Genomic DNA, 24,978 nt, shown 5'->3' on the forward strand with positions numbered 1-24,978 from the left:
AGCGGCCAAGTGTTCAGGGGACAGGTAGGGTGCTAGTAGTCGGGCTTGGTGAAGATGGAAAAATGCCTGGCCGGCTACTTCCTTGACCTGTGCCTCCATAGTCAGGGAGGCATCAATAGTCACACCCAAATTCTTGGCCTGGGACGTGATGGTGAGTTGCGCCCCTGCCAGGGTGGGTAAGCGCGTTTCCTGGTCCTGCCCCCTACTACCCAGCTACAGGACCTCCGTCTTAGAGGGGTTGAGTTTCAGACGACTCTGCTCGAACCATTCTGTCACCACTTCCAAACATCTGGCGAATGGTTCCTGGGGAGAGTCCAGGAGGCCGTCCATAAGGAGATAGAGCTGGGTGTCATCAGCGTACTGATGGCAACCCAGCTTGAAACTCTGCACCAGCTGGGCCAGAGGGCGCATGAAGATGTTGAATAATGTGGGGGAAAGAACCGCGCCTTGTGGGACCCCACAAGGGAGTCTATAGGGGCGCGAGAACTCATCCCCCACTGCAACCCTCTGGGTCTGGTTCTGGAGGAAGGAGTGCATCCAGCGCAGGGCTGTGCCCTGTATCCCCCTGCCGGCGAGGCAGTGGACCAGTAACTCATGGTCCACGATGTCAAAGGCAGCCAACAGATCCAAAAGGACCTGCACGGCTGACCCGCCTCTATCCAGCTGGTGACGGAGGTCATCCAGCAGGGCGACCAACACGATCTCAACCCCGTGGCCAGGACGGAAGCCAGACTGATATGGGTCGAGTGCCGAAGTTTCTTCCAAGAATGCTAGGAGCTGGTCTGCCGTTGCCCTTTCTACCACCTTGCCCAGGAACGCTAAGTGCAACACTGGGCGGTAGTTGGCAGGGTCTCGCAGGTCCAGCGCTGTTTTTTGCAGGAGAGGGCGAACCACCGCCTCCTTCAGCTGCTGAGGGAACTCCCTGGAACTCAGGGAGAAGTTGATAATGTCTCTGAGTTGGCCTCCTATTCCCTCCCCACCCCCCTTGAGGAGCCACGAGGGACAAGGATCGAGGGGGGAGGCAGTCACCCTGACTGAACCCAGCAACTTGTCCACTTTGGAAGAAGAGAGCCATCTGAAGCCATCAAACCTCGCTACCAAAGGCGGCCAACAGGCCTCCAGTTCATTAATTGTGGCGGGAAGGTCACAGCAGAGTGACAAGACTTTGTCCGCAAAATAGCTCGCTAATGCCTCACAGCCGAGTTCCAATTGGCTAATATTTTGGCGCCCCTGAAGGGCGGTGAGGGATTGAACTACCCTAAATAATTGGCCCGGGCGAGAGCTTGTGGACATGATTTCCGTGGCGAAGAACTCCCTCTTTGCCACTTTCACCGCCATCTCATACGCATTCATAAGCATGCGATAATATATTCTTGCCATGTCATCCTGAGTCTTCTGCCACACTCACTCTAGTCATCTCACCTCCCTTTTCTTCTCCCGGAGCCCCCCCGTGTACCAGGGTGCCCGTTTGAGTCGAGGGCAGAGAGGATGCTAGGAGCAAACTCATCTATAGCAGCCATCAGATGGGACTGCCAGTCCTCTACTAATGCTGCCAGTGAGTCGCCAGGAGGCATCGGGTCCCACAGAGCATTCCGGAAACCAATTGGATCCATGAGTCTCTGCGGGCAAGAATGCACCCGCCGCCCAACTGGGGAGGAGATGGTATCCTGAGCCGGGCCCGCAGGGCATAGTGGTCTGACCATGGCACAGCCAGAGCTGGCTCCAGAACCACCTCTATCCCGGCACTGAAAATCATGTCAAGAGTGTGGCCGGCGTGATGAGTGGGCCTGGTAACAAATTGCAAGAGCCCTAGTGTCGCCATGGATGACACCAGGTCCCCACCAAGTCCTGAAGAGGGCGCTTCCGCATGGACATTGAAGTCACCCAGGATTAAGAGCCTAGGGATCTGCAACACCCAAGCAGCCGCTGCCTCCAGCAGGTGGGGTAGGGCATCTGGCGGGGCATCTGGTGGCACGTTGGGCAGACGGTATACCAACCACATAGCCAAGCTCTTGATCAAGTCCCACTGATTTCCAGCACCGCGAGAGCCCTGTAGACGAGAGTCTCCCGGACCAGAATTGCCACCTCCCCTCCCCTCCTGTTGGTCCGAGATTGGTGTAGGACCGAGTAACCTGGGGGCCCAGTTCTTTTAGGGCCACCAACTCACCTTCCCTTACCCAGGTCTCGATCACCTTGATTTGCAGAAAAATTGAAATATTAACAAAACTATATTGGGGGTGTTAAATTGCCCTGCAAATAAAAAGCATGACAATGCACACTACACATTTACCATTGCAGCTGAGGGTATCCACTGCTGCAAGGAAGCTGGTAGTGAATGCTGGGTCTGGTTCTTTGTCTGGTGGTGACAGATGCTGTGAGCTGCTCCTTCCTTGGCCGCAGTGGCAGCAAACAGCAGCAGAGGCTACAGGAGAGGCTGTGATGGCGGAGCACTCTGGGAGTTGCTCTGGACTTGGCTGTGGTGGCAGAGCACTTGGGAGCCACTCTGGGCCCTGCCGTGGTGGTAGAACAAGCTGGTTGATGCTCTGGATGCGACTGCCATAACTGAGCACTCCAGGAGCCATTCAGGCCCTTGCTTCAGCAACAGATTAGGCTGGTTGCCATGGTGAAGCACTCCCGGAGCCACATTAGGCCTACCTACTGTGCCAGAGTGTTCCAGGAGTCAGACACATTTGCTGTCACTGCTATATGAAAGGTGTGTGGCAGGACCTGGAAAAGCTATGGAGGGATTCCCCCCCCCAGTGAGTCTTTCATTCCCCCCACTGAGCCTTAAATTGAATTGAAAGGAATGGGGGCAGGAATTACCCCCTGCAAGAATTGCAAGTCCCCACTTGTGTTATCAAAATTCTTATTTTGCATTTAAGTGCTACCTTCATACTGGATTAAATTGACAGATGGAAAGGCACCAGCAGCATGCATGCCTTTCACAAGTTTGTTGTATATCTTGTATATCTTTCCTTTCTGCCCAGTGGAGACCCAAAGTGACTGACATGGTTCTCCTCTCTAGGATCTTCTAGGAAGATCTTCTAGGCTTACATGTTGCATTAAAAAAAGAGAGAAAGAGAAATCAACAAGGCATCTTGTTTTCATTTTCAAAAGAAAGGCAATAATGAAATGTAGTTTGTATGCAAGCATGTATAAAGAAGGAATAATAATTAGAGGGGAAATCTGTTATTGCTTTGTTCTCTTTCTCCCTTTCTCATCAAAATGCAGTTATCAGTCATGGAATTTTAATTGGTTCATTGAACGGACTCAAAGTTTCCCAGTACTTCTGGCCTACTTTCTCTGACCTTCATGAAAGGGTCTCTGTTGCCCCAACCCTCTTTCATCCCCACTCCTCTGTTTTGACCGTTTGCTGTTTCTTGCAATTGTTATGTATCTTCTGACTCATTTCAGTTCCTTCACACAAATCTGTCATCCCTGAAGAACAGTCTCTGCCTGAAAGCGAAATCATGCGGTTTTCCATCACGTGAGAAGTCTTTGGATACTTCTCCAGATAGCGTTTTGAAGGATGCCACCTGATTTGCCAAGAACTAAGTGAAAAGGCATATGTATGAAAAAGGGGAGATGGAATATTTTTTTAAGTGAAAGATCTAAGATGGTGATATGCTAACTGTAGACAGTACAAGCTTTGGTCTCTTTCACTCAAATACAGCGTTTCCTCTTTTGAAGTTTGCACCACGCCAAAAAAAAAATAAAAAAGGACTGTGCTTTTTTTTTTTTTTTTTGCAAGAAGATATCATCAGGCATAATAGATTTCCCATAGGAGAAGAGAATGACTGCAAATTAATTTGAATGAGAGATCAAACCGCTCAACCCAAAAACAGAACCTTGGAAACAGTACAAGGAAAAGCACAGTGAAGACATCCAGTTCACACAAACTGGCTACTAGCAAAGGTGGTGCTTTCCTCCACCCCCTTTGGACCGAACATTCAAAATCTAGAGCATGACATTGACTTTGTGAGTGAGGTCAGGATTCTAGCAAGCCAAGTTATGCATGAGACAGGGTGTTACCTTAAGGGACATGCCTTGCCTCCTTGGCTTGGATTTTTTAAATTTTAAGCCTGTGATTCTCAGTCCATGACTTGCAGTGAGGCACATTCCCAATTAGCAGAAACCCAAACAATCATATTATTATTGTAGTCCCTGTATGCCGTTCTATGGAACAAAAACACACAATAAGATCGAAACATCTGTACCCCTCTTTTCTCCGAAGAGGACCCGCAGCTGTTTATGAGAGAAATAAAGAACAAGGGTACATTTTAAAAAGTACATTTCTGGATGCTCCCGAATTCACTGTCTGCCTTGATTGAAGTCCCAGGCTGTAAGGTACAGGGATAAAAGCCAAAGGGCCTACTGTCTTTTGGCTCTTGCCTCATGGATTGAGATAAGAAGGAGAATCAATAATCTTCAGCAAAGAAATTATGCAACTGGCAAATATATCAGAATGGTGGAAGAAGCCCTTCAAGGAGGAACCAGAAATATATGGCCACAAGTGGGAGGCCCACCAAGACTCACAGGAGGGCATTTTATCATCCCCCCCCCCACTATTTCTTCATTCCCATCCCTGAAAACCCCCAAGGCCTCTCCTCTTTTCCCATTTCTTCCACATTCCAATTAGCTAGCCTACCTTTATATAACCCTCTGTATTTGGCCTATCCTTCATTTTTGGGTTTTAAATTCATTCTGCAAACCTAAGATTTGTCTCAGGTTTGCAGAAAGATATGTCTTGTTTGCCTATGGCCCTAGTCTCTGGATTTAAGTATTCACAGATTTGGTGCTAAGAATTAGATGTATTGATACTTAGCAAAGCCAAGTTCCGTTTCTTAGCCATAACTTTGCTATATGCATGAATACATAAAATATGCATGAAAGCCAGTTCCCAAGAATCTGTCACACTGTTGCATAACCACAAAAGTAAAATCCAAGAGAGGGCTAGGCAGCTGGGGAAAGGATTGATTCCCCAAGCCTGGATTCACAATGAGCAAGCTTAGAGAGCAAGTCTAAACAGGTCTACTCAAAAGTAAATTGCATGTCATTCAGGAGGACTTGCTCTCAGGAAAGTGTCATATGCATGTTTTTATATAGACAGATACAGTGTAGTGGTTAGGAGTGCAGACTTCTAATTTGATGAGCCATGGTTCGATTCTGCACTGCCCCACATGCAGCCAGCTGGGTGACCTTGGGCTGTCCACAGTACTGAGAAAGCTGTTCTGACCAAGCAGCAATATCAGGACCCTCTCAGCCTCACCTCCCTTACAGAGTGCCTGTTGGACCGTTTATGCACTGGAGGTTTTATGCTGGACTGCAGACTAGAGTTTTAGTTGTGGCAGGTTGCCCCACTTCTTCCTGCACCCACAAGGGGGAGCATTTGGCCCAGTATACCCCATCCACCCCCGATTTGTATTCCTGCATGAGAGGTGGGGCAGTGAAGTTCCCAGTGCATAAATGGTCTTGGGAGAGGAAAGGGAAGGTGAATGTAAGCTGTTTTGAGACTCCTTCAGGTAGAGAAAAGTGGCATATAAGAACCAACACTTCTTTTCTTCAGTAATCTCAGGGCTCTCTCAGCCTCATCTCCCTCACAGGGTGTCTGTTGTGGGGAGAGGAAAAGGAAGGTGAATGTAAGCCGCTTTGAGACTCCAGCCCCCTTTGCAAGCCCCGTGGGACTTAGCATGGCCTTTGTGTTCTCCTGGGAAATGCCACCCTCCAGCCCCACAGGGGCCAATGAGGCATTTTGGTGTACCTCTGGGCCAAGGAAAATGGAGCAAATGTCACTTACCAGCCCCATAAGGTCCAGGGTGGCCCTTAGGCACTCCTCTGCATGCCCCACCCCAATTGGGGGCACATGGGAGATTTATTCTTCCTTCCTTGCTTCCCAATGGAGTTGGGATAGCATTGACAGACCCATAGAAATACTGGCCTCAGAGTTGCCAGCCTCCAGCTGTGACCCGGAAATCTCCTAGAATTAAAAGTCATTTCCAGGCTACAAAGATCAGTTCCTTTGGTGGAAACAGCTGCTTTGGAGCGTGATCTCTTTGGCATGGTACTCCACCAAGGTCCCTGTCCTCCCCAGGCTCCTTCCCCAAATCTCTAGGACTATTTCAATCCACATTTGGCAACCCTACCCTTCACATGCCAACTGGAAAAAGGAGGCTACAGAAGTCTGCTGTAGTAAACAAAAACAGCAATCCAGATTGACAATAAAGTCCACCGCCATCCTTACATCAGGGCAATGGCCTCTTAGCAGCCCTGAATAGACAGTTTTCTAGAGTCCATTGTATTGTGTGTGTGTGTGTGTGTATGTGTGTGTTTCTGTAATGGACCCTCCAAATGCAGACATTTTCTCCAGGGGAGCTGACCTCTCTAGTGTCTCTTGTAATTCCAGATGATCTCCAGGTTCTCCCTGAAGGCTGGCAACCCCAGAAAATCAGTGGCTCTCAACAGCTCCGCAGCTGGAACTATAGAGGGCTTAAAATCTCCCAGTGAATGCAAACGCTACATTACACAGTTGTCAATAAAGGCAACAGGCTAACATTTTGGAATCTATTCCTTGAATGCTTGGCGAGCAGCCGGCCTGCCCATCAAACCATTGAAGACATGACCCTCTTGTCTGCTTTGAGACTCACAATAATAAGAGTGCCGAGTGCCTTATTATGAGCCAGACCAAGCTCTGCCACACAGGTAAGCTTGAATGCTCAGCCTCGCCTCCCCAGCTCCCCTCCAAGGCTTTGCATGGGCCGTATGAAAAGCTTCCCATTTCAAAGTTGAACAGGTCAGAGCGAGAGCTATTGAGGGACACTTGCTGGGGCTGATTTTGATCCACGGGGCAAGGAGGCTGGGGACAAAGAAACCAGAGGGGATGGGAAGGCACAATGGAGATGCTCTCTCTCTTAACGCTGTGTGAGAAGGAGCGTGGATGGACAAAGAAGCATTCCCAAAGCAGCATCGCCAGCATGCCAGCTGGAAGTCCTGCCTAAAGGCTGATACGTAGCAAAGCTTCAAGCAGGATTCAGTTCGGAATTCTCTGCATTCCTCTTTACCCAGTTTCTCCCTGAAACAAACAAATGTTTCTTCCTTCTCTTAGATATTTGGCATCCATTTCTAATCAATTGTGATTTGAACAAAGGGAAATCCGAAGAAACGTGGGGCAGCAAGTAGGCTGTGCAACCCTTCAAAATGTCACTCTGGAGATGCTCCAAGGCAGCCAAGGCCTTCCTAAACATTCCTTTCTGTCTGCTAGAACAGCTTTCTCGACCTTTTGACCATGGAGGAAGCCCTGAAATAATTGTTCGGGCTTCGGGGAGCCCCAGACGGGGTGTCAGCTGGCCATGGCTCCCCGCCATGCCCCTCAGAAATGGCATGTCATTGGAAGTTACACCACCGTCCATGTTAACAAACAGGCTCCAGGACTGAGGAAGGAGAGACAGGAGTCAGTTTAAAGCATGGAGGCTTCACCCCCTCTCAGGTGCAGAAACCATGAGAGAACTTACTCAAGATCAAGAGAAAAGAGAACAACAGAAGCAATTGGTTCCTTAGTTTGCGGTCAAGTCCATTAAGGCAAGAGGGAAAAGGCTGCAGACTCCCTCCAGAGCTCTCGCAGAGCCCACAGGGTCCATGGACCTCTTTTTATTTTATTTATTATTACATTCGTATACCACCCTCCCCTAAGGCTCAGGGCTCTGCTTGGGAATCCCTGTGCTAGAGGAACAACCTGTGGCATGTAACAAAACACAACTGCAAAGGCCACAGTTACAAAAGGGTGCACTGATTTCTCTTGAAAGAAGAATGAAAGATAAATCATTTTTTTTAAAATAACAACATAAGGAATCAATGGCTATATCTAAAATAAACAGCACTGATTTTCTGGGGGAAAAGAAATCCTCCTTCCTATAACAACAATAGATTCAGGTATTCAGGCAACACTTCTCAACACACACATTGAGCTGTCTTATATTGAGGCAGATTATTGGTCTGTCAAGGTCAGTGCCACCTACTCAGAGTGGCAGCCGCTCTTCCAGTCAGGATGAGACCTCTCACATTGCAGACTACCTGTTAGTTGAACTGAAGTTACTAGGGATTGAACCTGGGATGTTAAGAACATAAGAGAAGCTACTTTGGATCGAGCCAATGGCCCATCCAGTTCAACACACAGTGGCCAAAATCCAGGTGCCATCAGGTGATCCACAATAGAATCATGGAGTTGGAAGGAACCTCCAGGGTCATCTAGTCCAGCCCCTTTCAGAATGCAGGAAATTCACAACTACCTGCCCACCACAGTGATCCCAGTTTCATGTCCAGATGATGCCACCCCCCCCAAAAAAAAATTCCCAGAATCCCTGGACAGTCTGGTTTGGAGAAAATTTGCCTCCTGACCCCAAAGTGGCGATCAACAAGGCAATAAGAAATCTGAATGGCCACGTACTCAATGAACAACCTAGGCCATAGCTATTGATTCCATTGAAAGTACAGTGCATTTCTTTCCATTTAAACAGATTCAGGCTCTAGGTACAAGTCTAAGAATTCAAGTGTGAATGGCTGTATTAAAACAAACAGAGAGTCCAATAGCACCTTTAAGACCAACAAAGATTTATTCAAGGTGTGAGCTTTCAAGTGCATGCACTCAAAATCTCACGGCTTGAACAAATCTTTGTTGGTCTTAAAGGTGCTATTGGACTCTGGTTGTTGTCCTCCTTCAGACCAACACAGTGACCCACTTGCATCTACGGGTGTATTATTTCACTTTGCCTCACACTCGGTTTGCCAAATGTATCAAGACAAAAAGACCTTAATGCGTTCATTAAGGTCGTGAGCCTGCTTGGAAAAAAGGAGTCCTGGAATGGAAATGTTGATAGTGGCTCTGCTGCAGAAGCTCACGTGACACCCCCAAAAGCTATCAGCTCTTATTGTTGTTGTTTTTGCTAGCAGCTAGCTCTGCTGTGCTCTTAGGAGGAAAAAGTTCATTTGTGCGGCAGATTCACCTCTACGGTTGACTTGGCTTGAGTGGGGAGAACAGGGGAAAAGAAATCAGAGTATTAAGAATCAGCTCACTAAATGGCTAAGTTGACGCTGGAGGCAAAGGAGCCATGCTTGTATACAGATAATGAAGATGGTTTCCTGGTAACCAGCAAATTGGACAAAATTGTCATGCGGGCCTTGTGGCAAAACTCTCGTCATTCAGATTAGGAAACCAAAAACCCCTGCAAAGATATGTTTAGAATCCTTAGGTCTTTTTGTTTTTTTTTTAATCAGAAAAAAATAATACGTAATTGATTTAAGGGTAAGGAAGGAGACGTTGCGTTAGAAGATTGGGGCAATATTCTGTGGTTTCCATTAGGGGTGAGGAACAACAACAGGAAAGACCAGAATAGTGGCCATGGAAATGTGGAAAATATTAAGAGGCAGGTGATAGCTGAATATGATTTCAGTGCTGTAGAGCAGGGGTAGTCAACCTGTGGTCCTCCAGATGTCCATGGACTACAATTCCCATGAGCCCCTGCCAGCGAAGGACCACAGGTTGACTACCCCTGCTATAGAGAATCTTTGTGGAACAGCAATATTCTACCAATGGAGAAAGACCACTTTATGATGGCAGAGTTTAAACCTGCCAAGGCTGCAGCACTGGCTGCCTAAGGAATAATTTGTTTCATTCAGAAGAGAAACAGCTGAACAAAGGGAATGGAGAGAAATCGTCCTAACCGTCTAACTGTTCTGGAGGCAATCAGAGAGGAAGTGCTCTCAAAGGAGCAGAAAGTCTCCAGCTGAGCCAAGCAGGACCCTGGAGGAGATAATTTGAAAAAAAATGCAAGGAAGCTTTTAATCTAAATATGCTAGAAACGGCCACTCTTAACCACTGCACCATGCTGAAAGAGTGGAGCTGGTTGCTGACTAAGGATGAAAATACTCGTTATAGTCAGGATTTTTGCCAGACTCATAGCATCCAATTTTTTTAAAAAAATAGACTTTAGATGCTCAGTTGAGATCTTCAATTGGTGGTATAGTTTTCTTCTTTATATCCCAGCTATTAGAAATCTGCATGATTCTAGTTCCACGCTGGCTTCAGGTATTTATGTAAAATATTGCAAAGCTGCAAACATGGGCTCAGTTGGACTTTCTTTGCATGCTCTTTCCTTTCTGTAGACAGAACTAGATACCTTCTACTTCCTCTTGCTTCTGGGAGCTATTCCCACCACCCAAATAAAGCTGCCGGCTCCAGGTAGGGAAATATCTGGAGATTTTGGGGATGGATCCTGAGAAGGTTTGGGGAGGGGAAGTCTTTCAGTGGGGTATAATGCCATCAAGTTCACTTTCTGAAGCACACACTTCTCCAGGTGAACTGGTCTCTGCCACCTGGAGATCAATAGTAATCACAGGAGATCTCCAGCCACCACCTGGAGGTTGGCAGCCAGCCACCAAAATATGTGAATTTGGTCAGCTTGCAAGGGATTTTTAATATGGAGTCTTTGCTTCACCTGTGATGTTACATTAGAGTTGTCTGGTCTCCTGTTATAGTAGGAGATCTCTTGCTAGCAACCTCTGACCCATGCAGTGCATTCCAAAGGAAGAACAAAGAGGGAACACAGTTGTGGTGCTGACAATTACAGTTCTTCTCTGAAAATGAGAAAGTAATGCCGACAGGTCTGGGAAAGTTATCAGAGGAATCTAGGGGCTTGGGGATCCTCCTGAAGTACAGTGCATCTCCAGACTATAGAGATCAGTTCCCATGGAGAAAATGGATGCTTTGGAGCAGGGGTAGCCAAACTGCGGCCCTCCAGATGCCCATGGACTACAATTCCCATGAGCCCCCTGCCAGCATTTGCTGGTTATTTGTTGGGAAATGTACTAGCTTTCCGGGAGTGCTCATGGGAATTGTAGTCCATGGACATCTGGAGGGCCGCAGTTTGGCTACCCCTACTTTGGAGGCTGGACTCTGTGGTCTTGTACCCCACTGAGGTCCCTGTCCTTCCTGGACTCCATTCCCAAATTCCCAGAAGTTTCCAGACTTGAATCTGACAACCCTAACTACCCATCCCCGCTCAATGACCAGGGGGAACAAGTCTACTCTAATGAAATCCTAGAGCCTCCCCCAACACAATGGCATCACTTTTGAGGTTGTGCCACCAGTGGCAAAACAGCATCAGCGCAATCCCCCGACTATCCTCAGGACTTGGATCACAATGACATCAAACAGGGATCGGTTCTCATGTACCTCATTGTGGCATATTCCACTATGACTCCTTGGAATGACAAAAGAATAAGATACAATTGTCTAATATACTTCAGGGATCTGGATTAGGTAAAGTGCTGTATGCCATAAACTTCATAAAACGTAGGGAAAAATTACTTCCCCTTTGATTTATGTCTTATTTCACAATACGGTAATGGATAGAGGCATTATTGGTTATTTGTTGGGAAATGTACTAGCTTTCCGGGAGTGCTTTGAAATTTGAAGTTTCTTCAAGAATTATAGCTTAAATTGGAAAAGGCAGGAAAAATTGGTTTGCCCCTCTTTATGACATTGCAGAAGGCTTAAGCTACCAATCAAAACAGGATATCACATCAACGCACAATAGATAGACATACAAAACAAACATGAAGATGTTTTGTCACCTTATCTGATACTGTTTTGTTGTTGTTGTTGTTGTTGTTGTAGTTTAGTTCTCGACTAAAACCAGGAATCATACTCTGCTGCAAATGTAGATCTTAACTTTATTCCCATATGCACTCAGTCAGTAATACTGCAGGACCGAATAACATCAGGCACACTATCTAATTGCTGATCTTCCAGTGTAATATATGCAGCCACATTCTGCTACCTACACTTTACAAACAAGACACAAGCATGGACTGGGCTCAAATCTAATATCAAATCTAATATTCAGAAACAAATGAAAGAACATTTTAATCTTCCAAGATATATTACTACAGATCTGAAAATCAGGTCCATTCCGCACAAGTTTAATGTAGCAGGAGTGTGGCAAATTGTAATCGCTACTAATATGCAGTTATGCACGACGTCGTACACAATCTGCCACACTCCTGAAACAGTCCCGCTAAAAGCGCTTCGTTGTAGTGCTTCCAGGGAAATCCCAAAAAGTGGGTTCACCCTCTGGAAAGCGCTACACTCTTGCAAATGATCTGCAACAGTTTCGAAAAAGTTCTGTGAGTTACCATTGTTGAGGTGTCAGCAAAGTCCTTCCCCCTGGTTCTCTCCTCTGAACTTCCGGCGAAGTGTTCGCCATTTTTTTTCCTCGGAGCGAGCAGAGAGCAACGAACCGGCGAGCCTTCATTAACCCAGCAAGGCTTCTCCGGCTGCATTCCCTCCACAGAGCTGCTTCAAAGCTCCCCTAAAGTCACCAAGCACAACACAGCCCCATTTGCAAGTTCCCTTTATTTTCGGTCGAAAATCGCGCCCATGCATGGGGGGGATTTTTTTTTCACTCGGGGGAGCGTGGCAATGATGAATTGGCAGCTCACACGCCAGCTGCCAGATAGATGGGTCTCTACAGTAGGAGGAAGCAAGGAATCAAGGAATCAAGGCATATTCGTTGCAACATGCGTTTTTTTTTTAACCTGTTCTTAAAGGGAAAGGGGCTTTTCCGGAGTATGGTAACAACCACCCATTGGCTGCTCGTTTGATTGACGGCCAGGGGCGGGACAAAGCAAGGACAAAATTGCTTCCTTTCTAGTGATTTTTGGCAAAACTGGAAACCTGTGGGAAACGATTGAAACGCAACTGGATTCCACTACAAAGGCAGGTATGCGTTACGCCGAATTCCACTATTTTAAATTCTGTTTTTTCTTTCCGTAATCAATTTGCCACATTGATCCTGGTGCGGAATGGGCCTCACTATTCTCCTTTCCCCCCTCCAATGCCCACACTCAAAGGGTGAATCCAATGGGAATGTGCTGATTCGGAACTCATCAAGAAATTAAATTCTCTCCTCCTAGATTAAACAGACATTCTGAATACTTTATTCTCTGTAATTGCTAATAATAGCTCAACAGGACCCACTATTTATTTTATTCCTTTCTTTTTACTCTGTCGTTCTCCCAAATGGGGACCCAAAACAGCCTGTATCTGTATTTGAAAGGTTGTCACTTGGAGGAGGGCAGGATGCTGTTTCTGTTGGCTGCAGAAGAGAGGACACGCAGTAATGGGTTTAAACTTCAAGTACAACGATATAGGCTAGATATCAGGAAAAAGTTTTCACAGTCAGAGTAGTTCAGCAATGGAATAGGCTGCCTAAGGAGGTGGTGAGCTCCCCCTCACTGGCAGTCTTCAAGCAAAGGTTGGATGCACACTTTTCTTGGATGCTTTAGGATGCTTAGGGCTGATCCTGCGTCGAGCAGGGGGTTGGACTAGATGGCCTGTATGGCCCCTTCCAACTCTTTGATTCTATGATTCTATGATTTTATGTCTCCTCATCTCCATTTTACCTTCATGACATCTCATTGGCTTCCTAGAGACATTTGTTCTTTTTACTGTATTATTATCATGTTATAAACCTTTTCAGAGGTTGATTATTCCTGTTCTTCATACTGCATTTTCCTAGCTTAGATGTAGCCTGTTCGGCTGTATTAGATTTTCTTAATTTATAATCCTATGAAAGACTAGAACTGCTGACCACTCTCAGTTAATCAAGTGTAGCAATTCATATCCATTCCAGTCCCTTGCACAGGGATTCACACTTAAAATTATTTATAAAAGTGTCCCTCTGCTATGACCCCTCCAGCTTGGTGTCATGGTTAAGAGCGGCAGCTTCTAATCTGGTCAGCCGGGTTTGATTCCCTGCTCCTCCACAGGCAGCCAGCTGGGTGATCGGGGCTAGTCACAGTCCTGATAGTGCTGTTCTCACAGAGCAGTTTCTCTCAGAGCGCTCTCAGCCTCACCTACCTCACAGGGTGTCTGTTGCGGGGAGAGGAAGGGGAGGCTTGTAATTGTAAGTTGCTTTAAGACTCCTTTGGGGAGTGAAAAGTGGGGTATAAAACCCAAGTCTTGTTCTTTCTCACTCAAATCTTCGATTATTTCCGTCACAGAAATTTCCAAAATGATTTCCTGTGCACTGACATTTAAAAAAACCCTCCAGAACAGTTTATCGGGTATATTTTAATTTGATCTGGGTTAGCTACAGCCCACCTTATCATTTAATTCTACCTAAACCCAATTCTTACTACAAGACATGTCAGCCTCCAGGTGGGACCTGGAAATCCCCTGAAATTATAGCTCCTCTCCAGATTACAGAAATCAGATCCCCTAGGGAAAATGAATGCTTTGGAAGGTGGACTCTATGGCATGGTGCCCCACCACTGAGGTCCTGTCCTCCCAGGTTCCACCCTAAGATCTCCATGAGTTTCCCAACCTGGAACTGGCCATTGGTGGACTTGGAAAACCTGTACTACATACTACAGCCTCCACCCAACATGACTGTTCTCTTTGCGGGGCCCATGATCCCCAGACTCAAACTCAAAAAACCTTTATTATATGCCAATAAAGGTTTCTTGAGTCTGGTATGACCCCCAGAATAAAGTTCTGGTCTTCAACAAAGCCCCCTCCTTCCCTTTTTATCAGCAAAACAGCTGGTGGGCTCCAGCTCACTGCATTTTCACTCAGTGTGTCTTGTGGCTGTTTCAGGGCTCTTCATGGGCTGTGATTCTCTGGCCCATGGCTTAAAAAAAATAAACCCACATAATTAATAATAAACTCGAAGTCTTTACTGCAGAAGGCCTGCGCAAAGCAACTTCTCTGATAGATGCACTCTGGCTCTGAACCAAAGTCAGCTCTGCCAAACGCTTTGGTACATTTCCTGCTTCTTTTCCTAGCTCACTGGGTCTCCTTCAGCAACGGATAGCAGTCAGGCAGGTTTTCTTTTTTCCAAGCTGCTGCAGCTCTCTCTCTCTCTCCCCCCCTCCCTTGTCTTTTTGATCCACGCTTATTACCGTTACCTCAGAACACGCAGCACTTTGTATCTTTTAAACCATCAAATATATACCATAAAATAGCCCTTCATTCCAAAAGAGCAAAACACAATACACCAGGCATCCTCCCCCTTCTCCCTGTATAGCAGTTATTGTGATATATATTTTAAAACATTGTTAAATATATATGAGGAACAGGCACTCTGAGGGCTAACACCAATGTCATTTATTTTATTTTAAGGTTATGTATGGCATCGGCAGCCTTGGCCACTTATTCCTGTTTGCATGAGTCCAATGCAAATTCAACTGAGGTTTGGCTAGAGAAAGAAGGCCCTTCCTTCCTTCCTTCCTTCCTTCCTTCCTTCCTTCCTTCCTTCCTTCCTTCCTTCCTTCCTTCCTTCCTTCCTTCCTTCCTTCCTTCCTTCCTTCCTTCCTTCCTTCCTTCCTTCCTTCCTTCTTTTTCTTTCTTTGAAACAGGGGTGGCCAAACTGGTTCTCCAGATGCCCCTGTGGAGCTCATGGCAATTGTAGTCCATGGACATCTAGGGAACCACAGTTTAGCCACCCTTGATTTAAAGCCTTGACAGGCATATCACTTTCCCAAAAGTCATGCAGAAGGTCTCGGCTAAACCAAACACTGTGCCAAATATTGGTAGGGCTTATTCATATGTTGACTAGTTCTTGGCGTAGTGGTTAGAGTGTCAGAGTAGGATCAGGAAGGCTCAGAGGTGATGCTAATGGCCCATCCAGTCCAACACTCTGTGTTGCACATTAGCCCACACCAAGGTGTCATCAGGAGGCGCACCAGTACAGAACTCATATTTTCCAGGGATTGTTCCACGCATGTAGGATAATGCACTTTCAATGTGCTTTGGCAGCTTGATTTTCCTGTGCAGAATAGGAAAATCTACTTCTAAAGTGCATTGAAAGTGCATTATCTATTGTGTGCAGAATAGGCCCAGGCTTCAAGGAACACTGGAACAGTGATGTCAACTGGCCAGGCATCTCTTCCATGCCTTAGGAGAACTGGGGAGGGGGAATGAGGTGGTTGAAGCAGAAAACAGGCATCCAGGCTCTACCCAGTTTGGTGTAATGGTTAGGCCAGTTTGGTGTAGTGGTTAGGAGTGAGGACTTCTAATCTGGCATGCCAGGTTCGATTCTGCGCTCCCCCACATGCAACCAGCTGGGTGACCTTGGGCTCGCCACGGCACTAATAAAACTGTTCTGACCGGGCAGTGATATCAGTGCTGTCTCAGTCTCACCCACCCCACAGGGTGTCTGTTGTGAGGAGAGGAGGAGAGGAGAGGAATGGGAAGGCAACTGTAAGCCGCTTCTCCTTCTCCTTCTCCTTCTCCTTCTCCTTCTCCTTCTCCTTCTCCTTCTCCTTCTCCTTCTCCTTCTTCTTCTAACCCTTTTCCCAAGCATGGTAACGATGTGAGAACCCTACCGCCAGGTCCATGGAAGTGGCTGCTTCCCTGCTTTCATAGCAATGCTGTGAATAGCTTGTGGCTGAGTCCATTAAGACATGATTACGGGAAAGACCAGGGACTCCTGGGGAATGCTCAAAGAGTCCCAGGCCTCCACAGAGCCCTGGTTGAGAATCCCTGCTCTAATTTGACTTTACATGCTTCCTTAAGAAAGGCTTGAATTGGAATCTAAGGGAAAACAAGGGTCTTAAGTGATGGCAGCACTAGATACAGCAACTCTACTTTGTTTTCCTTCCTGCTGTTTTTGCCTTGTATGTTTTTGCCTATTTTGCCCTTCCAGTCACCATTATTATTATTTTTTTTTGGGGGGGGGGATGTTTCTCTTCCTGTGGAGGTCAACCCAGTTGAAACTCTTCTCATGTCCTTAGAAAGCCTGTCCCATATGGAAAACAGGCATGGCCACCATGAAAGCCAGAGTCCAAGCAGGAGATGAACTCCATGACTATAATGGGGGAACTATAAATAATCCCCAGTCTGACAATCAGGGTCATCTTCTTGATGCCCATGGGCGAAGGCAGTCCCAAAAATACAAGCGCCAGAAGTCATAAAGGGATGAAACTCAGTGCAGAAGCAACCATGATAGCAGCAGAGTGACAAGTCTGGAACCCCTGCCACCATGGGGTCCTGACCCAGACAGAATGTTCCCTCAAGACTTTGTGGCTGATAGCCATGGATGGACCTCTGCTCCAAATCGGTTTAACAAGATCAGGTCAAACATAGACAATGGTCACTTTAGAAGAAAATGGACACTCTCATTCTTCATCCATCGTTGCTCGCTGCTACCCTTGGCCAGGGGGAGAAGAACCCCCTACTGGAGTAGGGGACACTGAAAGACATTAGACTGAAGGGATAAGAGGGTACTTGGAAGGGCTCCCAGGATACCGCTGTTCCCCCTGCACTTAGGTGGGGTCAGTGTTAAGTGTTTCTAGGGTGACAGAGAAGGTGTATGTCAAGTGGGTTGGCTGCAAAGCCAGTACTTGTAGAGCTAAGAGGAAAGCATTATGTCTGTGTCCTCAGAGATCCAGCTGGCTCTTCACATCCATTAAAGTGAGGCTACAATTCAGGTGATAACCTGTTGAGAGAGTTCTGCAGCAACGGGCCAGAAAGACGCCCAGCTTGTCCAAAAATATGAGGCGAATTCAGTTGGCTGTCAGTTGTGCCAGAGACACATTTAACTAAAGGGCCTTTACATTATGCAGTGGCAGTAAAAACAACACTCTTAATGGAGCAGTTCTGCGGAATTCCCCAGGCACTTACAGTAGGAGTTGGATTGTGCTGGGGAGGAATTTAAGGCAGGCTCGGCTTACCTAGGATCACCTTTGATTTTACTTGTGTTAGGCTTGCAGTGTCTGAAGGAAGGGAACTAAAAAAAAAAGCATTTTTATCCCCCCTATGTTTTTGTGAATGACAAACGAACCCAAAGGACTGATTTGTTATTCTAGCAAGGAATGATCAGATCTTCAGTATCGTGCTGCATATTTGTGGATGCCCCCGTGATACTGTTTACTAATTTGCTACTAATTTACTCTCTCCTTATATCCGTACTCTTATGATTCTTGTTCCATTGCCCGAGGAAGTGTGCATGTGCGTAAAAGCCCACACCTTGAATAAAACTTTGTTGGTTTGAAAGGTGACAATGGACTCAAAAGTTTGTTCTGCTACTTCACACCAACACGCCTACCCACCTGAAGGAATAGTCTAACTGTCTAGGATGGAAAGACCTGCAGGAGACAGGTCCTACCTTCATGGTACCAAGATGGAGAAGAGTGGGGAAAGAAGGTGTCAGCCAGAAGGAAGGGTGATTCCTTGGGAGCAGCGATCTACACATCAAAGGGATCAGAGCAGTAGAATGGAAGAGTGTTCAATGACCTGACCTTTCTATCTCTCTGGGTTGGAAAATACAGTCATTCTCCTGCTCCCTCATTACACATATCTAATAATTTGGTCAGAAGGAGGAGAATGCAGCCTCAGTCACAACAGACTCAAGGGGAGCCCATCCACAGGTCATCTAAGGCCCAAGATGAGCAGAGATGGTTAGCCACTGCCTTCTTCCCCACAGGAAAACCTGACTTTCTTGGTGGTCTCCCAAGCCTTGACAACCTCAAGCTAAACCTGTGTTGGTTAGAACCAGCCACAAATCAGGGGTGGGGGGGAGAGGAATGTTTTTTTGGGGGGAGGGGTTCCCAGGTCCCCCTGGCCTCCAGTAGGCAATGGGTTGGGGTAGGGTTACCAGATCCAGGTTGGGAAACTCTTGGCGATTAGAGGATGGAGCCTGGGCAGGACAGGGACCACCACAGTGGGGTACAATGCTGTAGAGTCCAACCTCCAAAGCAGGGGGATAGATCTCTGCAGGCTGGAGATGAGCTGTAATTCTGGGGGATTCCCAGGTCCCACCTGGAGGCTGGCATCCCTAATCGAGAATGTCCTGCAACTCAAGAGTTGCCATATTTGAGCCCCACATTTTCTTTGGGGAGATGCTGGGCTGGGGGGTGGGCAAAGAGAGAACAGACCTGGGAGCTTTGCTTTCTGTTTGCTATTGCAACTGTAAACCTGAGTCACCATGCAAAGGATGCATAGTCAATCATCCAGCTCATTCACAGGCTGCAGTGTTGTCTGCCCCCTTTCCCACCCTTGGGACTGAAGAATGTCCGTGGGGCTCTTGTGCAAGTAGCATAGAGCTTCCATCCGGCACAAGGGGAGTCCTTGTCATAACCCTCCTCTCTGTGCCCTCCTCTTTCATTCACTTGCAAATCACTCTTTGCTTGGCACAGCCAATGCTTCCCCCCCCCCTCAGCACTCACACAGGCACTGCCTCTATACCTTCTCCCCCACTCATCCCCAAGCCTCTTCACATAGAGCATGGGCTGCGGTTCCTCCGGGTGGCAGCAATCGCTCTCCCATGTGCGAGGGACATATTCTTCTTAATCAGGAGCTCTGGAAGGGAAAACCAATCAGACAAGGGGGTGCCTTTGGCTTCCTGGCTGCCTAAGTTAAGTGATGCAGAGGCAGAGAGAGAGAGAGAGAAGGAGAGAAAGGGAGAGAGAAAGAGAGAGCTCTAGGAAGGAGAAGCCGTGAGTCCTGGCAGCTCTGGAGCTAGCTGGAGGAGCAAGCTGTGCCACTGTTCACTTTCCCGGGAGAAGAGGTGAGTGATTCTCTCATGTTAGGAGTTCACACGCCCAGCAGCACCTCGGAGACATTTTTAGAGACCGTGTTTCCTAAGCTGTCATGTTCTTGGTTTCATGTTCCACTTTTGTGTGCCGATGGACTGGGGTGGTGGTGGGGGGGGAGAAACAAGGTTTAGATGCACATTGCTAAGGGGAGGCTGCAAAAGATTTTGTGAAGTTGGACTCAGACTTCAAAGGTCTCCCCCCCCCCCATATTTGTTGTTGATAATTTCTGTATTCAGCCTGATTGCAGGGCAGTTTGCCACAGTAGGTGTTATTTAAAATGGGGGGGGGGAAGGAAATGTGTTCTTGTTTGTTTGTCTTTTTTAGTTTTCAATTTCAGTTTGATTCAGGCACTTTTATTTACCGTGGAGAATATCGTAACGCAGAAAGCATTTGCTGTCTTCTCTAGGGATTCCACTTGAAATCCCAGCTCGGTGTTGTCTGCGCTGTTACATATATATATATATATATTTATCCCCCCCCAAATGATCCAAGTAGAACTCAAGGAAAAGATAAACAAGGAGTAGATGGGAGTCATGAATGCTGAACTGCAGGGAGATCCTTTCTGAAGAGGGAAACTGAGGGGGGGGGGGGAATAAATTCTGTACTTTCACATTCTGTTAGGAGAAAAAAACCCTGACTTGGATGACATGTCATGTTGGTCTCAGAAAAGATGCTGTATGATCAGGCAGGCGTCAGAGTTTAAGCTTTCAAGTGTCACAGGGCTCTTTTGCAGGTATTCTACTCAGGCTGGTATCGGAAGAAGTGAGCAGTGACTCACGGAAGCCACATATTTTCTTTATAATATATTATATATGTAATTTAGTGTATAGACCACCCCTTTTGCTACTCCTTAACGTGTTGCCCAAATTCTGTTAGTCCTTAAGGTGCCCCTGGACTCTTGCACTTTCCCACTGCCAACGGACAGCCTCGCCTGCCTCCCCATCTAGGATGTGACTGGGATGGAGTTTAAGACATTGCGGGCAAAGCCGGCCAGCCGGTAGAGGGGTCAACTCTCCCCATAGCAGACCAGAAGCTCTACCTTTGCCTGGCTTACCTTTTCTGTTTTGGAACAGGAAACTATTAGTCAGAGCAGGGTTCTTCTCCCCCCCCAAAGAGCCTGAGACCTCGGAAAAGACAGTTCATTGATGATTTCCCCACACTCTTTTTCTAAATTTCCAATTACGCATGCAAGAAGCGACATGATGGCGTCCCTCCAGTTCCACGGAATATCCAGGTCTCGGACTAAGAATGATGAATGTGAAGCGTAAAGGAAATCAATATCCTCTGCAGTTGTATGGGCAGTCCGTGTGCTGTAGTCATTTATCCCTCTGGCAGTCAGGTTTAAATAATGGCTCAGGATAGAAAAGAACGGGGAGATCTCAGTAGGGGGGGTGGCTTCCTTTTGCGCAGGTGAAATTTGGAGATGCAGGGTGCTGATGAACCCTGGAAGCGGGCTGGAAAGGGCCAGAAGGGGCAGGAGATTCAACTACATTTAACTACAGCAGCAAAATCATGTCTCGGAGATGGCATAACAGGACATAGATATTCCAGTTTCTTGCTGTCGGGCAGGGGTGGCCAAACTGTGGCACTGTCTGATGTCTGAGGACTACAATTCCCATGAGCCCCTGCCAACATGACCAGTTGGCAAGGGCTCATGGGAATTGTAGTCCAGGGACATCTGGAGAACCATGGTTTGGCCACCCCTGCTATGGAGTTTGGGGTGGGGGGAAGGGGAGGAAGCCACATAAATTCACACTGACACCTTGAATGCCTTTCTCCACTTGAATATGGTATCCTCATATTTGCAATGATACCTGCTAGCGATGCATGCTCATGATTACTGCTTGGTATGTGGAGAATGTTCAAAGGAGAGGGTTTGTCTTTTTAAATGCTGGTCTTCCTAACTATTTTTGTCTTACAAACCTAACCCATCAATGTTCTAACCCAAAACATTTTCCGCACATGCACAAAGAACCATGAGCGTCAACAGGGCATGCATCTGGATGTGGGACTTATCTGCATTCTTTCAGTGGGATGCCCATTTGGGGGTGCATCTCCGTAGAAATGCAGAGAGGAAGGTGCATTTGAGTGTGCATACAAGTGTGCGACACACACAAAACCAGTGGTCTAAGGCAGCTGTCCCCAACCACCGGTCCGGGGACCAGTACCAGTCCGTGAATCAGTCGGTACCGGGCCGCGGCTCCTCCTCCTCCCCGGCTGCTGCCTCGGGGGCTGCCCTGCCACTCTGCTGCCAGCTCACTTTTGGTGCTGTCCAGCGGCTGCCCTGCCTTGGGCTCCCCCTCGGTGTGGCACTGCGCAGCTGCTGCTGGCAGCGCCTCCCAGCGAGCAGCGGAAAGTCAGGGGTGCCAGTGGGAAAGCAAGCGGAGCAGGGGCTCAGGCAGCAGTGATGTCCCTCAGCAAAAGACTACCCCCCCTCCCTGGGTCTCAGGAAAATTGTCAGGCGTTGACTGCTCCCTGGTGATAAAAAGGTTGGGGACCACTGGTCTAAGGGGTATCATTTATGCCAGGTGGTTCCAGTTGAGAGGGGTTACAGCTCAGTAATAGAGGATCTGCTTGACATGCAGAAGTGCCCAGGTTCAATCCCCAATATCTCCACCTGAAAAGGACCAGGTAGTAGGTGATGTGGAAGACCTGTGCCAGAGAACTTGGAGACCCTTTGCCAGTCTGAGTAGACACTATTGACTTTGGTGGACCCAGGTTCTGATTCAGTCCAAGGCAGTTTTATGTGTTCAGGATATGCACAGATACCTGCTTTGACCTTCCCAGAATCAGGGCAACAACTTACTTACAAAAAAAAAGGTGACATTATTCTACTAAATACCAGCATTCACAAACACACTAGAACCCATGTATATGTCATGAGAATCAGTAACCGAGCCACTGAGATTCAAGGATGGAGCTTGTGCTGATTCTTGCTAAGCAATGTAAAATTTTATTAGTAGTAACGAGAAACTTTATAGAAAGGTGGGAATACAGTCTGGTTGTCATAAAAGCAGTAGCAAGTCGATTGAGAGTAGCATTGAGAGTCTGGAGTTGAAGCAAGCTTTAGATCTATGTCAGCACTATGTACCAATACCGTACATAAAGCTAGGGCAGATTGGGGTCTTCCTTCCTACCCAAATTTTGTTGGAATGGGGTGGTAAATCAGGACTCATCTTATTTTGATGCAGGAGAACAGAAAAAGTATTGCCAAACAGATAAGGTGTGGGTTGCACAAGATAAAACAGAGAATCAAAATAAAGGGGAAATGAAACCCTACATAGTTTTGAATTGTATTTTCAAGGACGAAATCTCTATATTAATGAAGGGTTTCATTGGCCATTATGAGTAATAACAGCTTTACAGGGATGCGAGGCCTCCGCCTCCTCCTCCCCCTCCTCCTCCTCCTCCTCCTCCTTCTTCCTAAGGTGCTGGTAAAACCAGCTTTTATTGAAGTTTACAAAGAACAGAAAAAAGAGAGAATAAGAAAAAATACAAAAAATGTAGAACATAACCTATTATGCCTTGCCATCTTCTAATACGTTCCTTAACTAACTACCTAGATAGTCGATATAATAGCTCCAGAGTTCCTGGAATTCATCTGCAGAATGATTGTTCATTAGGCATCTAAGCTTTGCCATTCTGGCCAACTCTCCCAATTTCTCAAACCAATCCTTCTTCAGCCTATGTTTTCAACAACCCTAACAGAACCATGAGGAGGGCAGGAAGGAGCAATTCTGAAATAAATCAGAATTCTGGGCATGGAATTGGTCACTGTGATTAGGCAGGTAGTTGTGAATTTCCTGCATTCTACAAGGGGTTGGACTAGATGACCCTGGAGTTACCTTCCAACTCTGTGATTCTATGAGGTGAGAGAATTTGCACCAGTTCTCTCAGCCAAAAAATCATGATGCTGGAAGGAAGTGGGTATGGCCAGAGACTTTATACCTACATCTCCGAACAGAGCATTCTTTACCCAAGAGATGTCCGACCATTGTTTTATGAAACTCTTCAAAAGCGTTTCCCTTCCTTTGAACAGATCTCATCCATAATGTAATGCTATTAGGAATGAAAATGTTGAGTACAGCTAGTTCTCTAGGCCTGACGGTGATGCCTCATGTCAAAACTTGAATGTATATATATTTTTTTTCTGGGCTCTTTGTGGCAGCCCAAATAGTTCTTATAAACCCCTGAAGCCCTGAAACCTCAACATGGCTTTTGCGCTGAGCATGTACAACATGCAATTCAGTCACTTTTATCAAAGGGATGTAAACCTGCCACTTGAGTCTCAGGTTTTTAAGAGGAGCGGGCAGGGGGAGAAAAAAAACCCTAAATCGCAATAGCAGCTAATTCTTAAATAATTAATACTTCCACCTTGTATATATTACCCGCATTTTGAAGATAAAGCTATCAAGTGAATGGCCTTTTGCATCCCATTCTTTTAATGTAGGTTTGCATGTATTTTGGGTCAAAGCTGTCCATTGTATTGGAATCTCTTCTTCTAATGATCTCCTAGGTCTTTTAATTAATACAGTCACTACCATCTAGTGAGGAAGGTTAGGCTGAGAGAGAGAGAGAGAGAGAGAGAGAGAGAGAGAGAGAGAGAGAGAGAGAGAGAGAGAGAGAGAATCTGATTCATGATCACCTGTGACATGGAGACTGGAACCATTCTGATAATCCAACCACAACACCAGCTTTTACCTAATGAGTGCACAGCTAAGCATGTTCCGGTTCACAGCTCAAGCGGTATTAGCTATTGCATTACCACAAGCAACTTGCTCAAAGCCATCTCACAAAGCCACCTGAAAACCTTTGACAATAGACTGGAGCCCGTGTCCGCTGCAATGTAAGCTTTGGCGAACTTATTAGACTCCAGAAAACGGGGACTGTTGCTTAGCCGTTTCCCCAGTCATAGAATTTCATCTGGGTGTTAACATAAACGAGGATAGAAAGGTCTTCTGAAGACGGTTTTAGGCAGCGCACGAAAGATACGAGCGATGGAAGATGAGTGGCCGTTCTCCTTAAGATGTGCTGCCGATAATCCGGCAGGCTGCCACCCTTAAAAGCCACAACTGTGTGATCCCATTTGTTGGTGCCGACAGTGCTATTAAAAGATGCATCATCAGTTTTCCAAAGTACATTATTATTTCCCATTCTTAGATTCTTTCGCTCACCTCACTCCTCCCTACCCCCCCCCCACATGCTCTTTGCCAGGTAGCAACACCTAACTGGAAATGAAAACTTGGTTAGAAACTGGCTCCCAAGGTAGGGTATGATAATGGATGGAGGGAGAAAATTAGGATCTTAGAATCAGACGGGAAATGAAATCCTCCTAGCCTCAGGTTGATAAAACATGAACACAGAAAGAAGCCCAGAAAGAAGAGAGAA

At 46.7% G+C, this 24,978-nt stretch overlaps 1 protein-coding gene across 1 annotated transcript in view; it reads left to right on the forward strand.

Annotated features, from left to right (window-relative positions):
- The first annotated feature begins 19,198 nt into the window (after nucleotides 1–19,198).
- Nucleotides 19,199–24,978, forward strand: part of CDH9 (cadherin 9) — a 144,063-nt gene continuing 138,283 nt past the window's right edge. Inside the window, exon 1 of the mRNA XM_077353456.1 lies at nucleotides 19,199–19,562. The gene's annotated coding sequence lies outside the window, so the exon portion shown is untranslated. The remainder of the gene's footprint in view (nucleotides 19,563–24,978) is intronic.

This window comes from Paroedura picta, chromosome 9 (assembly GCF_049243985.1).
Source record: "Paroedura picta isolate Pp20150507F chromosome 9, Ppicta_v3.0, whole genome shotgun sequence".
NCBI classification, from domain to species: Eukaryota; Metazoa; Chordata; class Lepidosauria; order Squamata; family Gekkonidae; genus Paroedura; species Paroedura picta.